The 17,159-nt window shown below is 43.9% G+C and overlaps 1 protein-coding gene across 48 annotated transcripts in view; it reads right to left on the reverse strand.

Moving 5' to 3' along the window:
- Nucleotides 1-12,306, reverse strand: part of DTNB (dystrobrevin beta) — a 311,592-nt gene extending 299,286 nt beyond the window's left edge. For 46 of the 48 annotated variants that reach the window (XR_002516573.2, XR_001893946.3, XM_021924660.2 and 43 more), the window contains exon 1: nucleotides 12,019-12,280. The gene's annotated coding sequence lies outside the window, so the exon portion shown is untranslated. Of the gene's footprint in view, nucleotides 1-4,838; nucleotides 4,922-12,018 lie in introns of those variants that run through there. The other 2 variants (XM_017947357.3, XM_021924648.2) reach the window with 2 other exon arrangements.
- Between the last annotated feature and the right edge of the window lie 4,853 nt (nucleotides 12,307-17,159).

Raw genomic sequence — 17,159 nt, forward strand, 5'->3', positions numbered from 1 at the left:
TTGTGCCACTGCACTCCAGCCCGGGCGACAAGAGAGAAACTGTATCTCAAAAAAAATAGACAATGGATATATCTAATTACCCAGAAATTCCCCTTTTACAACTACATCCTAAGGAGACACATACAAGAATGCTTACGATGACACTATTTGTACACACAAAATCAGAAACAACCTAAATATACATCAACAGAAGCATGGGAAAATAAAATTATACTATAGTCAATCAGAATAGAATAAAGCAGAGCTACATTTATCGAGATGGATCGATTTCAAAATATTAAGTGAAAAAAGTTACAAGAGAATACATAAAAAATAATATTTCCAAAAAGCTTAAAAACATGCATATTAACAGAAGCAGGACTGGGACTATGGTGAGGTGAATGAGGCACCTAGGGCACAAAATGTAAGGAAGCGTCATACTGGGGGTCATGCAAGCCCATGACTGAGGGGCTCCTTACATTGGGGACCTAGGTGCCTCCTCATCTCACCCTGGCCCTGATCCTGAATATAACATACATAGATGCAAACACATACACACACACACACACACACACAGCAAAAGTATAAAGAAGTATATAGAAGGCCAGGCGCAGTGGCTCACGCCTGTAATCCCAGCACTTTGGGAGGCCTAGGCGGGCGTATCAAGAGGTCAGATGGAGACCATCCTGGCTAACACAGTGAAACCCTGTCTCTACTAAAAAATACAAAAAATTAGCAGGGCGTGGTGACAGGCACCTATAGTCCCAGCTACTCCGGAGGCTAAGGCAGGAGAATGGCATGAACCCGGGGGGCGGAGTTTGCAGTGAGCCGAGATCACACCACTGCACTCCAGCCTGGGCGACAGAGGGAGACTCTGTCTCAAAAAAAAGCATATGGAAATGGTAATCATCAAATTCAGAAAAGTGAGTATCTCTGGGGATAGAAACAGAATCGTGACCGCAGAGGTATACCAACTCCACTGGCTACATTTTCTCTCTTAGGCTGGGTTCTAGGTACAATATATTCTTTTTGTGTGTGTGTGCGCTCCATTTATTTAAGTGGAAATACATATTTTTTTAAATTTTACTTTAAGTTCTGGGATACATGTGCAGAACGTGCAGGTTTGTTACATGGGTATACATGTGCCACGGTGGTTTGCTGCACCTATTGACCCATCATCTAAGTTTTAAGCCCTGCATGCATTAGGTAGTTGTCCTAATGCTCTCCCTCTCCTTGCACCCGACCCCCCAACAGGCTCCTGTGTGTGTTGTTCCTCTCCCTGTATCCATGTGTTCTCAGTGTTCAACTCCCACTTATGAGTGAGAAAATGTGGTATTTGGTTTTCTGTTCCTGTGTTAGTTTGCTGAGAATGATGGCTTCCAGTTTCATCCATGTCCCTGCAAAGGACATGAACTCATCCTTTTGTATGGCTGCATAGTATTCCATGGTGTGCATGTGCCACATTTTCTTTATCCATTCTATCATTAATGAGTATTTGGGTTGGTTCCAAGTCTTTGCTATTGTAAATAGTGCTGCAATAAACATACGTGTGCATGTGTCTTTACAGCAGAATGATTTATAATCCTTTGGGTATATACCCAGTAATGCCACTGCTGTCAAATGGTGTTTCCGGTTCTAGATCCTCAAGTAATCCCCACACTGTCTTCCACAATGGTTGAACAACATATTATTCTTTATGCTTTATATGTCCTATTTCTTTATAATATTTTAGATCATCTACTTTCAGTATATTCTCTGGTAAGTCTTATCCTGAGAGTTTTAGCAGGGGGGAAAGGCAGTTCTCCATATATTTTATTATTGAAACAGAGTATACCAAATACCATAAGCTCTGTACTTTTATCCAAATATACATGAACTCTATAATATGGTACAATAGCCATGATTTCAAATCTTTAGCAACGTGTTCTACCAGTATCTCAACAATAGTTGCTAATAAAGGATACATTTCAATTTTATACCAAACTCAAATTACTTATCTATATATTATTTCAGCCACTGTTACCAAACAGGAAGAACAAGAATTTATGGCTTTTTGCCTTTTATTCCTAAACCTCAAAAAGAACTTCTAAAAATGTATTATTAAGCTTAATAAAATGTTAAGGTACCGGATTAACTAGAGCATGACTACCAATCACTGAAAAATGTCAGTAAGTCTGTCTTTCTATTCTGAATGCTTAGTTTTTAAGTATCTCAATTTATAACATTAGCCCATAATATCATTAGTAAATACCTTCAGGCACAATGTACTCAACGGTGTATATAAATCCATATTTTAAATAGTATTTTTAGTAATTCTAAGCTATTTTTTATTAATGCTTCTTCATCAATCTGATGAGATCACCATTGTTTTTATATTTTCCATTTGACTGACAAGTTCATAATATAAATAGAAGTATCCACTCTGTTTCTTTCTGGCTGTTCACATGTGTTTGCATTATTACTTCAACCTTCAGTTGACTCTGAAACTTCAATATGCATTTTCTTTGCAGGAAACTTTGTGAGCCATTTGTCTATTTTGCAAGGTTCATTTTATTCAAATCAGGTAATATGATCTGGAAGACCACTAAACCCAGCAGAGGTGAACTAAACCATGTGCTAAAACAATATAAGCAGGTAAATAAGGAGGATCACAGTATCAGCCCCTCCAGGCGGTGGGGTTCCCTAGCTTACCATACCTGACAGACATCATCAGACACAGATGAAGTAAAGTGTCAACCTATGGGTTAAATACTGGTAAAACTTGATTGCTCGTATTTTCTTGTAATACCCTGCCTAGAGGATCATTTTACATACCTCCCACTTTGGAGACTATTGCTCTTTTTAAAAGTAGTGAGAAGACAAGACTGCACTGAGCTTGAGGAGATTTTCAGGATTAGGGCTGTTAGAAGTAGAGAGGAAACTAAGAGTCTAAGTGGTCAGGTAACTTGGCCTGAAGTTGCAAAGCTAGGAATCTGGAGTTTTGACGATGACGATGCTAAAGCCCATTTTCTTTCTACTGTGTCACATCGCCCCCTCCAGGGCAACATGAAGCTTCAAGGAATAAGGAAAGAATACAGGTCCCAAAACTGTGGTACTGGATCAGACCTTAAATCATGGAGTTAAGTAGGGTCTGGAAGAGAGTGCAGCAAAAAGTTTGGATCCTTGTTAGTTCTTACACTCTGTTCTATTCATAGAAGATAGAATGTTTCAGACCTGGACTACATCTACACGTAGAAGTTTCGTAACTCCCACAGTAAAGACTAAAAGAAAAGGAGAGGTGGCTTTGGAAGTGTCGCCAGAATGTCTCTGTACATGCCTTGGCGTTAGACAGCCTTTATTTCCTTTGAATATTTTTGTTAATTTCTTAACCCTGCCAGTTCTCAGCTACGTCAAAGCATCCGAGTATTGAAATTTCTTACGTAAGTTCACCACTTCCCACCATCTCCCTGTCAGTTTTTCTTTGGATGTCCATTTAATTAAGAAGTCAGTGAGGGGCCAGGCGCGGTGGCTCATGCCTGTAATCCCAGCACTTTGGGAGGCTGAGGCGGGCAGATCACGAGGTCAGGAGATGGAGACCATCCTGGCCGACACAATGAAACCCGGTCTCTAATAAAAATACAAAAAATTAGCCAGGTATGGTGGCACGTGCCTACAGTCCCAGCTACTCGGGAGGCTGAGGCAGGACAATCCCCTGAACCCGGGAGGTGGCGGTTACAGTGACTGGAGATCGCGCCACTGCACTCCAGCCTGGGTGACAGAGCGAGACTCCAACTCAAAAAAAAAAAAAAGTAGTTAGTGATGACTAAGACTCTCATTAACACTTAGTTATAACAAGCTAAACTTTATTGAAAGAGAACTTCCTTGCTTATTTCAGAAAAATTCTCAAATATCCTTCCTCTGTAACTTCTTTTCTCTCCTCCTTCAGATTAAAAAAAAAAAAAAAAAAAAAAAAAGGCCAGGGATAATAAATGTTCATAAAACCTTAAAGATTTGCTTTTTACAAATCTGAGAGGGTTCTCCAGGTTCCAATAAAAAAATTCAGTAACTGCACTCCACTACAACAAAGAGTTCTGAGTAGCTAAATATAACCTCATAGGGCTGTGGTAATTCTTAAATAAATAGCATGTAAAGCATTTAGCACGATAACTGGCATCAGGTAAGAGCCCAATAAATGTTAGCTATTATTATTGATATTATTAGTACTATTCAAATATAGTGAAGTTACAATGATATTTAGTCCAACCCTGATTACTACAGCATTTCAGTCCTATTTTAACTTATATATAATGTTAATATACAAAAATTCAAGTTTAAAATATGTTTTATTTAAAGGTTGTGAGGTTTTCATGTTAAAAATGAATTAATAAGTAAATCATATACATCTGTTTCTCTCAGTTACCTACAACTCAGAGAGGTCTGTCCTACTCTTGACATGTTAAAGAGGAGGAAAAATAATTTCAAGAAATGCCCCCAAAAAAGGCCTCCATAAAATTCAACACCCAATTAAAAATACTTACCAAGAACAGAAGAAAACTTTCTTAAATTGACAAAAGACATCTTCCAAAAACCATCAGTAAACATCATATCTAACAGTGAAACACTGGAAACGTTACCACTCAGCAAAAAGATTAAAATGCCCATTATCATACTTATTCTTGTACCGGAGGGCCTAGGCAATGCCATAACAAAGAAAAAATTCTTCGTATAAAGTTGAGAAAGGAGCTTGGTTAATTAAATCTTCTAGAAAGTGGCCCAGTAAGTACATTCTTTGATGCATCCTCTCTGCTCTAAATACACAATAATGGATAAAATATTTTTTAAAATATTTTTTAAAAATTAAGTTCAAAACCAAGACAAACCTCTATTTGGAGAAACAGAATAGATACACAAAGTTGCAAGCAGGACTGAAGCTCTAGGCTTGCTGGATCCTGAGTCTAGAACCAGGTGTGCGGCCGGGCGCGGTGGCTCACGCCTGTAATCCCAGCACTTTGGGAGGCCGAGGCGGGCGGATCACAAGGTCAGGAGATCGAGACCACAGTGAAACCCCGTCTCTACTAAAAATACAAAAAAAATTAGCCGGGCGTGGTGGTGGGCGCCTGTAGTCCCAGCTACTCAGGAGGCTGAGGCAGGAGAATGGCGTGAACCCGGGAGGCGGAGCTTGCAGTGAGCCGAGATCGCGCCACTGCACTCCAGCCTGGGCGACAGTGCGAGACTCCGTCTCAAAAAAAAAAAAAAAAAAAAAAGAACCAGGTGTGCACTTCCTGTGGGGTAGTAAAAACAGAAAGCAAAGGAGGATGAAGAAATGGAGACATCTGGGCCAGACCCACTGCTTAAGGCCAGCAATGATGCTGGAGCTGAAAGGAAACTAAAAAATACTGCTGCCAAGCTCTGCCTAGAACTACAGTTTATCTAATACTCTAGGCTTACATAAGTGGGAAGATACAAACAGCCTCAGGACCAGGAACTGAGTCAAGACTCATACTGTATGAGAAGATCGAAAATAGCCCAATTAACTCAAAGGGCAGGACCCTTAGCCCACAATTATCGTATCTGATTCTAGACTGAGGTCCAGTAGGTCAACTGAAGCACCTGAAATATCACCACACAGAGGAGAGTGGGCACAGAAGATAAGAAAACAAAATCTAAAGCACTCACCCTGAAAATGGGTCTGTCATTTGGCTGGGTGTGGTGGGTCACGCCTCTAATCCCAGCACTTTAGTAGGCTGTGGTAGGCGAATCGCTTGAGGTCAGGAGTTCGAGACCAGCCTGGCCAACATGGTGAAACCCTGTCTCCACTAAAAATACAAAAATTAGCCAGGCGTGGTGGCGGGCGCCTACAATCCCAGCTACTTGGGAGGCTGAGGCAGGAGAATCACTTGAACCTGGGAGGCAGAGGCAGAGGTTGCAGTGAGCCAACATCGTGCCACTGTACTCCATCCTGGGTAACAGAGCCAGACTCCATCTCAAAAACAACAACAACAAAAAACAAGACTCTGTAATTCAAAACTTCAAAACACATGAAGAGATATACTGAAAGACAGCCAACAAAACCAATAACTGAGTATTATTCCAGGTGAAGTTTAATTTTACAGAACAGTCTGACAGACCTATTATATAAGTACATCTAGGGTACTTGGACAAAAATTGTAAAAATTATTGGGAATGCAAATGGTACAGTCACTTTGAAAGATAATTTAATAGTTTCCTACAAAGCTTAATATATTCTTACCATTTGACCCAGAAATCACTCTCCTAGGTATTTTCCCAAGTGAGTTACAAACTTAATATCTACACAAAAACCTGCACACAGATGTTTATAGCAGTTTTATTCAAAAACTGCCAAAAACTAGAAGCAACCAAGATGTCCTTCAGTAGGTGAACGAATAAACAAACTGTGGTGTTTCCATGAAATGGAATATTATTATTCAGCACTAAAAAGAAACGAGCTGGCCGGGCACGGTGGCTCATGTCTGTAATCCCAGCGCTTTGGGAGGCCAAGGCAGGCAGATCACGAGGTCAAGAGATCGAGACCATCCTGGTTAACATGGTGAAACCCCATCTCTACTAAAAATATAAAAAATTAGCCGGGTGTGGTGGCGGGCGCCTGTAGTCCCAGCTACTCAGGAGGCTGAGGCAGGAGAATGGCATGAATCCGGGAGGCGGAGCTTGGAATGAGCTGAGATTGTACCACTGCACTCCAGCCTGGGCGACAGAGCGAGACTCCATTTCAAAAAAAAAAAAAAGAAAAAGAAAAAGAAATGAGCTATCAAGTCACAAAAAAAACTTAGAGGAAACTTAAATGCATATCGCTAAGTGAAAGAATCCAATCTGAGTTGGCTCCATACTATACGATTCCAAATCTATGACATTTCCAACTCTGGAAAAGGTAAAACTATAGCCATGTAATGACATTTATTCTGTCTGTACTGCTGAGTATTTTACAAGTGAACCACTTGCAGAGTTGTAGCATGCAGTCATGCCATGTAATGACATTACATGTAATGCCATGTTAATGATACATGACATTATGCATTTGTCAAATCCATAGAATATACAATACAAAGAGTGAACTCTAAATCATAAACTTTAACAACAATATATCAATATTGGTTTATCAATTACAATAAATGTAGCATACTAATGCAAGATGTTAATAGGAGAAACCACACGGCAAAGAGTGGGTACATGGAAACTCTGTTCTATTCAGCCATATTGGCCACAGTTGTGTTAATCTATTTTTATTCCATTATGTATATTGTTTTAAAAACTGTATTACTGATAATTGCACTTGAGCACATACACAAAAGAAATGGAAACAGAGACTTAAACAGACATATGGATACCAATGTTCATAGCAGCACTCCTTGTAATGGCCAAAACAGGGAAAGAACCCAAATGTCCATCAATGAATGAATAAACAAAATGTGGTATATGCATACCATGAAATATTATTCAGCCTTAAAAAGGAAATGTTGACACATGCTACAATATGAATGAACTTTAAGCACATTATACTAAGTGAAATCAGCCAGATACAAAAGGGCAAATCTTGTAATGACTCCATTCATATGAGGTACCTAGAGTAGTCGAATTCATAGACAGTAAGTAGAATGGTGGTTGCCAGGGGCTGAGGGAAGAATGGGGAGCTGGTGTTTAAGGGGTACAGAGTTTCGGTTGGGGACAATGAAAAAGCTCTGAAGACAGTGGTGATGGCTGTGCAACAACGTGAATGTATTTCATGCTACAGAACTGTACACTTAAAAATGGTTAAAATTGTAATTTTTATGTTATGTGTATTTTACTATAATAAAAAAAGAGTGCTGAAAAACGAGTCATCCAAATTGAAAAAACAAAAATTGTATCTCTTCATTATACCATACATAGAAATAAATTCCATATGGAAAGCAAAACTTTTTTAAACTTTTGGAAGAAAATACAAGAATATATCATTAACACCATGAGAGAGAGAAAATTTTCTTAAACCAGATACACACCCGAAAAAAGACAAGCCATTTAAGGGAAATTTTTCATAAATATGACATTAAACTTAAATGGTATATACAACCAAACACATTGTTAACAAAGGGAAAGAAAAGCCTAGGGCTGGCAGGATGCATTTGCAACACACAGACCCATTGAAGAATCAGCATCTAAAGGAACCCAACTGTTCCTCAGTGAGTAAAAGGATACATACGCTGTGATATAGGTCGACAACTGGGCCAGGTGTAGGGGCTCATGCCTGTAATCCCAACACTTTGGGAGGATCTCTTGCCAGCCTGAGCAACATGGCGAGACTGCATCTCCATAAAAAATTTTAAAATTAGCCAGGCATAGTGGCACGCAAGTGTAGTCCCAGCTACTTGGGGGAATCACTTGAGCCCTGGAGTGCCACTGCTCTCCAGCCTGGGCAACAGAGCAAGACCCCATCTCAAAAAAAAAAAAAAAAAAGGCCTACAACTGAATACACTAAGCAGTTAAAAATAAATGGATTAAATCCACAAGTAGCAACATGGTTATAGCCCCATTAATTATGAAGTAACATGCGTACCTCTGACCCAGCAATTGTATTTTTTCATTCACTGCAGCAACGGTCCTTAATGAGAATACGAAATAAACTACAATACATACTACATAAGAGATTGTGTAGTAGTTAAAACGACTCAGGTTGATTCCTGTGTTCCAACATGAAAAGATCTCAAAATCATTCTGTTAGGGGAAAAAACTGCAGAACACTGTGTACGGTATGATGTCATTAATGCAGAGGAGAAAAAACTGCTCTTTTTTTATTCTGCGTTACCTATATATACATGGAAATACACAGAGAATAGTCTGGAAAGACCACAAAAACTGATAACTTCTGTTTCCGTGGTAGGTCAAGGGGGCCTTTATTCTGTCTGTACTGTCTGAGTATCTGACAAGTGTGTGTGTTCCTTACATATACAAGAAAATACATAGAGAATAGTCTGGAAAGACCACAAAAACTGATAACTTGTTTCCGTGAGTAGGTCAAGGGGGCCTTTATTCTGTCTGTACTGTTTGGGTATCTGACAAGTGAGTGTGTGTTCTGAGTGACCTGCAGAGTTGCAGCACACAGTCACACAGAGTACGCACTACACAACTCCAGAAGCTGCCAGGCACAGGGACTCCAATGTGAATGGTGCTCCCTAAAGCTGGGCAGTATACAATCTACACAACTAGACGCCACAGCTCTGATGCTTATGTAATTCGAAATCAATAAAAGGGAGTGGGGAGGATAGAGAATGGACTGCAAACCAGCATAAGGGAACATTCTGGGGCGATGGAAATTTCTTGATTGGAATGCTGGTTACAAAGTATACAGCAGTCCCCCACTCAGAAATAAACAATTCGTAAGTTTTAAGTTGTGTACCATTCTGAACAGCCTGATGAAATTTTGTGCCATCCCACTCTGTCCCACCTGGGATGTGAACCATTCCTTTGTCCAGCATATCCACACTGCATAAGCCACCCTCTGGTTACTCACTTAGTAGCTGTCTCAATGATCAGATTGACTGTCATGGTATCACAGTGCTTGTGTTCAAGTAACCACTGTTTTACTTAATAATAAACCCGAAGTGCAAGAGTAGTGATGCTGGCAATTGGGATATGCCACAGAGAAGCCAAACATATGCCTAACAGAAATCATTAATCTCTCATGGTACCTAATTTGTAAGTTAAAACTTTATCATAGGTGCTTAAGTATAGGAGAAAAAACAGTCTATATAGGGTTTGGAATCAGCTGTGGCTTCAGGCATCCACTGGTGCTCTTGGAACATATCCCTGAGGCTAATGGGGGGACCACTGTACACATTTTTCCAAAACTCATCCAACCACACATGGGAAATCTGTACATTTTATTGTGTCCACTATACATCAATAGGTTGGTTTTAAAATAAATATATAAACAAAATATCATCGAGAGAGCCTGGAATAAGGCACCCAATATTGTAGAACCTATGCACCTCTCAACAAGAGACCTGCTGGCTGTACACAGTCACACAGAGTATGCACTACACAACTCCAGGAGCTGCCGGGCACGGGGACTCCAATGTGAATGGTGCTCCCTAAAGCTGGGCAGTATACAATCTACACAACTAGACGCCACAGCTCTGATGCTCATGTAATTCAAACAGGAGAAATAAATTTACTTATTCAAGACTTCCTATACAATGCCAGATTTTGATTATTACTCTTATTTTTCACACGAAGAAACTAAGGCCCTGGGGTAATATAAAGACAAAAAATAAAGCAATAAGTTGAAATTCTCTTGGTTCTGAGTCTAATTTTTTAACCATAGGTAGAAATTTGTCTCCCGGGCATAGTGGACATCCAAAAACTGCCAGCACTACCTTGACTGCACAACCCCTTTGAAAGGCAATTCCACTTATGCATTATGATAAAAATCCTCAGAGAACTCATAAAAGGTCAAGTTTTAATTTGGCAGACAAAGTAACCCAACAGGCACTGCAACCCAGGTTACTGAAACAGCAGCCTGGAGCTCCGGAGTTCAGAGATTCAACCAAGGCAGAGGACAGGTAGGATTTTAGCCCTTACAGAAAAGCAGAGGCACCGATAGCCTCGCACTACAGGTCTAAGATCCAAGAACTAGGATGAAAATGAAAAAGTGTTTTCTAGACAACACTACCCTCTTCCTTCTCAAGTGACAGTTAAAGCCAATGGGAGAAGGAACAAAATGGGATGATCTCAAGCAACAGCCCAAGGAGCAAGCTCTTGACGGTCAACATGTAAGACACATGGGAAAGTGGTAGCATGGCCACAGAAACCAAGACCTCGCCGCCTTAGCCATTGCTTTAACGTGCCCAGACCTTAGAAACTGGGTTGCCTGGCATGGCAAAAAAAAAAAAAAAGGCAGAGAGAGAACTTGTGGAACAGGGGAAATCTAGCAACGTGCCCTAACACTAGAGTGACTGACACTGCTCCATGGCAAACGTAGCCAAATCTTGCTTGTCCATTCATTCATGCAATAGACATTTATGGCTCGACCGCTGTGAGACAGGCAACATTCTGAAGACTTTGCAGTGAATTGTCATGGAGCTTATTTCTGGTTGGGAAGGAAGGAAACTTCCTTTCTTTCCAAACGTCTTTTTTCCCCTCTGAGAGCCCCCTTTAAATGGTACCCGTAGGAGCCTTCGTAGGAGCCTTCGAAAGTCTCCCAAATTTCTCCCATAGGCTTATTTGACCTTTCCGCTTTTTCTCCAAACCACGCAAATTATGGCTTCAATTTCCCAATACTGGGAAAAGACAAAAGAGACCTAAAGTGAATAGGGCATAAAACATAAAATTGGACGCTCTTTTGTATTTTATGTGCATATCTTCACAGTCACACTGCCAGCACCTCAATAACATGAGGGTGTTTCATACTATTTCGTGGCTCCAGTGCTGACTACGGGTCTCTACCCACAGTAGCTGGAAGGTCTTTCTAATCCCAAGGCCTGGCACGGGAATTTAAGGGCAAGTATTCGTTACCGGCATCCTCCTCTAGGGACACTTTCCTGACCAGGGTGACCTCCCGGACAGGTTCGCTATTAGGCGCCTCGGGAAAAAGTGATTTGGGGTGATCTGAAATAAATATCCTTCCCTCTGCCAGGGCCTGCCCGCCTCACCTGCCCTCTGCCAGGACCTGCCTCACTCGCCCCTTCAGCACCTAATGCAGAGCCGCCTCCAGGCGAGCCGGGCTCGGGCAGCATCAGCCCGGCGCCGCGCCCCAGCTCGCGCCCGTGCCCCGGCGCGTTCCGGACCCTGAGACCCCTCCCGGCCCGGGCTCCGCAGCATCCCGTCTGCCTGTCCCTCCGCGGCCGACTGCGCTGTCCCACCTCGCAGCCCCGCGCAGTGCAGTGGCCCCGGCTCCCCGCGCCCTCCCCGCCTCCCGCGGCGCCGCACCCGCAGACTCCCGGGTCCCCAGTCCCGGCGCAGCGCGGGCTCCCGTCCCGCACCTCGCGGGCGCGAGGCTCCAGCCCGACTCTGCTCCCCGCAGCCCCGGCGGCGGCCGCAGACCCCCACCTTGCTCACTTCCCTGCAGGAGCAGGGGGCGTCGGGAAGGTCTCCTGCGGCCTCACTCCTCCTCACGCTCCGGCCCGGCCCCCTCGGCTGAGGCAGCGGCGGCGCCCACTCAGGCCCCGGAGCCGCCCCCGCGGCGAACGTTCGCAGCCCCTGGCTCGCACAGCTTCCCCGCCCGGCACGCGCAGCGCCCGCCCCCGGCGCGAGGGCGCGAGGGCGGAGGGCGGAGGGTGGAGGGGCGGGCGCGCGCCCAGCGCGAGCGCGCGACCGGGGGCGTGGCTTCCGCGCGCGAGGAGGGGGCGGGAGCGGCCGAGCACCCCTTCACCCCGCCCCCGCGGTTCCGGGCAGGCGGGAAGCTGGCTCCATCCAGGCATCTCCCGCTCTCTGGCGCCGGGCCGGGTGCCTTTCCATCCGCTGGTATCCGCCGGCAGGGTGCCCGGCCCGACGTGACTACCGGGCAAAGAATGCAAAGAGCCACCCTGTGAATCATTCTCTGCGCCTAGGGCACAAGCCTCTGCCCGAGTGACCCGCATGAACTCCGCAAGCTCGCTCAGCCGCGGCGTTCACCGCGCGCCGCACCAGGTACCTGTGGGCGCACGATCACGGTCACAGCGCCTAGGCTCGAGGCTCCCCAAACTTAGCGGGGAAAACAGCCGTGTACACAACCAAGTCCGGTGACCTGTGCAGAGCCAAGGCACAGTGCGATGCTGTGGGAAGGCACAGAAGCTAGAGATGACTTCCGCTTGGACGCCGCAGAGGGCTTCCTGGAAGAGGCGGCATTTATGGTCAGCCTCGAAGGAAGAAAAAGAAGTCCTAAGAGGAAAAAGGGAGGACATTAGGGCTGGGAAAACAGATTGGGCAAAGGAGCCAGGGGCAGTCAGATTTACCATCAAAGCACCAGCTTTTTTGTGTTTTACTGTTATCCATCTTTTATAGAATTCTTTCCAAACTGTGTGAAATACAGGAGATGGTGCCAAATTAGGATGTAGCAAGGACTTTGTAAATGGTTCAAATGGTCATTTTTCTCAACGTTACTTAAGACTCAAAACAGCAACGTCCTTTAGGGGCTATTGGTCAATGATGAAGGCTGTAAGCTCCAGAGCTAAGCGACCCCAGGCTTGCATGCTGGGAGCATGGTTTTCACTGTTTTTTGGCACCTTATGGTAAGGCAGATCGTGCCACCTCCTGCTGCTGCCTGCCTGCCTGCCTTTAGAACACCCTCTTCCTCCTCCTCTCCTCTTTTTATTTTTAAACTCCTATGGTGAAGGAAATGCTGATAACCAACTTTGTTAAATGGGAACAAATAGGTTCCTCAAAAGATGAGCATTTTTGGCCGGGCGTCGAGGCTCACGCCCGTAATCCTAGCATTTTGGGAGGCTGAGGCGGGCAGATCACTTGAGGTCAGGGGTTCGAGACCAGCCTGGCCAACATGGCAGAACTCTGTCTCTACTAAAAATACAAAAATTAGCCGGGCGTGGTGGTGTACACCTGTAATCCCAGGTACTTGGGAGGCTGAGGCAGGAGAATCGCTTGAACCTAGGAGGCAGAGGTTGCAGTGAGCCGAGATCGCGCCACTGTACTCCAAGCCTGGGCAAGAGAGTGAGACTTTGTCTCAAAAGAAAAAAAAAAAAAAAAGATGGACATCTTACCTTTCATATATGAAGTGTGAATATTTTCATGCTTGAGGAGACTTATCTCTTGTAGGCACGGTCTTGGCTATGTTTTGTACATATGAAGATACTCAGAATCAGGTAAGAGACATCTAGCCTCTTCATTTGCCCTTTTTGAGCACCCACTATGTGGAAGGCATTGAGAGGTGTTAAACATTGATTCTGTTATTTGGAGAAAAGATGTGTAAATAATATAAAATAAATGTGTAAATATTGCTTGATATGTTTGTTCTATTGATTGAAACCAAGGTAATTTCAATATGTGGGCTGGACAACCATAAACCGTAAGGGAATTAAATATTTCAAGGACACTGTATTGGCATCTCCATCTCTGTTCTCTGTTTCTTCACTTCCCACATCCTCAGAAAACTTCTCAAACACCTTTCAATCATTCTCCCCCTCTCACTCCAAAATTACCAGCTTCTCTTTACTTGTCTCTTTCCTTAATCATCTATACATGTTTAAGCTTTTCCTGTCCTCAAGAAAAAGGAAGAAACCCTTTCTCTGTCCCTCTAGATTCTGCTTCAGTTACTAGTCCCTCTCTGAGTTTTCCTTCACAAATGTCTTGAAAGTCATCTACCCTCATCTCTACCTCCTTAGCAGCTCCTCAGCTCCTCAAACCTATGTAGTTTCTGTCCACACCGCATCACTGCATTGCTCTCAGTCATGAATGGCTTGTTTGATCCTAAATACCACAAGCCATCTTTGAGTCCTCATATTATTAGAACTCTCAGTCACATTTGACAGAGTACCCCACTCTTTCTGAAACTCCCTTGGTGTCATGGCATGACTCCTTTCTTAACCCCTGTGACCACTTCTCAGTTTCACAGATTCTCTCTTCAGCTGGTCTCACTCCACACATTCTCCCTGGACCATTCCATCCACTCCGTGTCTTCATCTGCCGCATATCAGCAACTCCCAAGTGCACTGTCTCTAGCTCAGGCCACTCATCTTGGTTCCATATTCACAAAAGCCCGCCAGACTTCTCTACTGGGTGTCCTAGAGATACCCCACACTCTACATGTCTAAACTACTGTCCACCCAGTTGCCCAATTCGAAACTGGGGGGCCATTCTTGATTCCTTCTTCTCCTGCCACCCCTCTGCCCTGACGCCATTCCCAACAACCACTAAGTCCCATTGATGCTTCCTCATAAATAAATAACTAGAATGTATCCCTCTTAGGCCCTGTCACCTAAACTAATGCAGCAGCTTTGTTTGTTTGTTTTGAGACGAAGTCTCACTCTCTCACACAAGCTGGAGTGCAGTGGCACGATCTTGGCTCACTGCAACCTCCGCCTCCCAGGTTCACCCGATTCTCCTGCCTCAGCCTCCTGAGTAGCTGGGATTACAGATGACCGTCACCACACCTGGCTAATTTTTATACTTTTAGTTAGAGGCAGGGTTTCGCCATGTTGACCAGCCTGGTCTCGAACTCCTGACCTCAAGTGACCCACCTGCCTTGGCCTCCCAAAGTGCTGGGATTACAGGCGTGAGCCACTGCACCTGGCCATGCAGCAGCTTTTTATGTGGTCTCCCTGCCAGTCTTGCTGCTTCCAATCCATCTTCCATTCTGCAGGTTAGAGAAAACTTTCAAAAATTTACCACCCCTGGTGTCACTGTCTAGCACTTCCCTTAATCTAGACCTTGCCCATTCTCTCTAGTCCATCTTCTGTTGCTTCCTCCACACACACCATACAAACTCCTGAAATGTTTCCACTTCCCCTTGGCTCCACACCTTTGTGCTTGTTTCTGTCTCTTTTTGGAATGTCATTTGAATACAAGCAAAGAATATCTAACATGTGTCACTGGAGTTCTACATATGTTGAAGCTATAATCTAAAAATCTTTCTGAAAATAAGATATGAACCTATAAGGGCTACATTTACCTGGGAAAACTGCCAGAGGCTGACCTCTGAGAGCTATGCTATTTACACTATTAAACTGATAATAATAATAATCTTTGAGGTTTGCAGGTACAAAGTTCAAATTGTTTAAAAGGGTAAGAAAATTGGACTGCAGGCCAGGCGTGGTGGCTCACACTTATAATCCCAGCACTTTGGAAGGCTGAGGTGGGCAGATCACCTGAGGTCAGGAGTTCGAGACCAGCCTGGCTAATGTGGTGAAACCCTGTTTCTCCTAAACATGCAAAAAATTAGCCAGACATGCTGGTGCACGCCTGTAATCCCAGCTACTTGGGAGGCTGAGGCAAGAGAATCGCTTGAACCTGGGAGGCAGAGATTGCAGTGAGTCAAGATTGCGCCATTGCGCTCCAGCCTGGGAAACGAGCGAAAATCCGCCTCCAAAAAAAAAAAAAAAAAAAAAGAAAGGAAGAAAAGAAAATTGGGCTGCAGTACTTTAAAGGTGGCTGCCAATTTTTTGTATCAGTCCTCTCCATCCACGCTGGCCTTACTGAATTGTTTGGCGAATAGAACATGCAGTATTCTGGGATTTCCAACCCCAGGTCACAAGAAGTCTTGAAGTGGTGTCCACTTGGGTTTGGGTCTTTGGTCTTTGGGAACACTTTTTTTTTTTTTTTTTTTTTTTTGGTTGGGTTTCACTCTTTCACCCAGGCTGGAGTGCAGTGGCACGATCTCTGCTCACTGCAAACTCTGCCTTCCGGTTTCAAGCGATTCTCCTGCCTCAGCCTCCCGAGTAGCTGGGACTACAGGTACCCACCACCATGCCTCGCTAATTTTTGTATTTTTAGTAGAAACGGGGTTTCACCATGTTGGCCAGGCTGGTCTCGAACTCCTGACCTTGTGATCTACCTGCCTCAGCCTCCCAAAGTGCTGGGATTACAGGCGTGAGCCACCGCACCCAGCCAGGAACACTTATTCTTAAAGCCCTGAGCTGCTATGTAAAACAGGTAACTCCCCAGAAAGGTACTACATGGAGAAGGAGAGGACCTAGCTGATTCTTGCCGGTATGAGTGAAATCGTCATGAAAGCCCTACATCAGCAGAATACCACTGAGTGACCTCAGCTGAAGCCACAGGAAACAGAAGAATCATCCAGCCAAGCCCTACCCAAATTCCTAACTCCAAAGACTGTGAAATTATAATTAAAATGGTTCTTACTTTAAGCCATGCTTTTTAGGGTAGGTGGTTTATTATGGAGTCTGGTAGCCAAAATAGTTGGCATCAGCTTTCTCAAGAGCAATATACAAAGCAAGGCAGTAGTGATACAGCATTTTCAGCATTTTCTAGAAACTTAAGGAACAAAGATGCAAGCCAAGGATTTTATATCCATCCATTCATGCTGTTTCTAAAACATCTAGTCGATAAAAAAGAACTGTTTACAAAATGCACAACTCAGAGAATACTGCACATGCAAGCCCATCTTAAGTGTCTAGTAGAGCAGGGTCAGCAAATTTTTCTAAAGCATCTGATAGTAAACATTTTAGGTTTGGTAGTCTAACTACACCAGCCTGCTACTGTAGCACAAAAGCAACCATACATGACATGTCAATAAGTGG

This window comes from Papio anubis, chromosome 14 (assembly GCF_008728515.1).
Source record: "Papio anubis isolate 15944 chromosome 14, Panubis1.0, whole genome shotgun sequence".
NCBI lineage: Eukaryota > Metazoa > Chordata > Mammalia > Primates > Cercopithecidae > Papio > Papio anubis.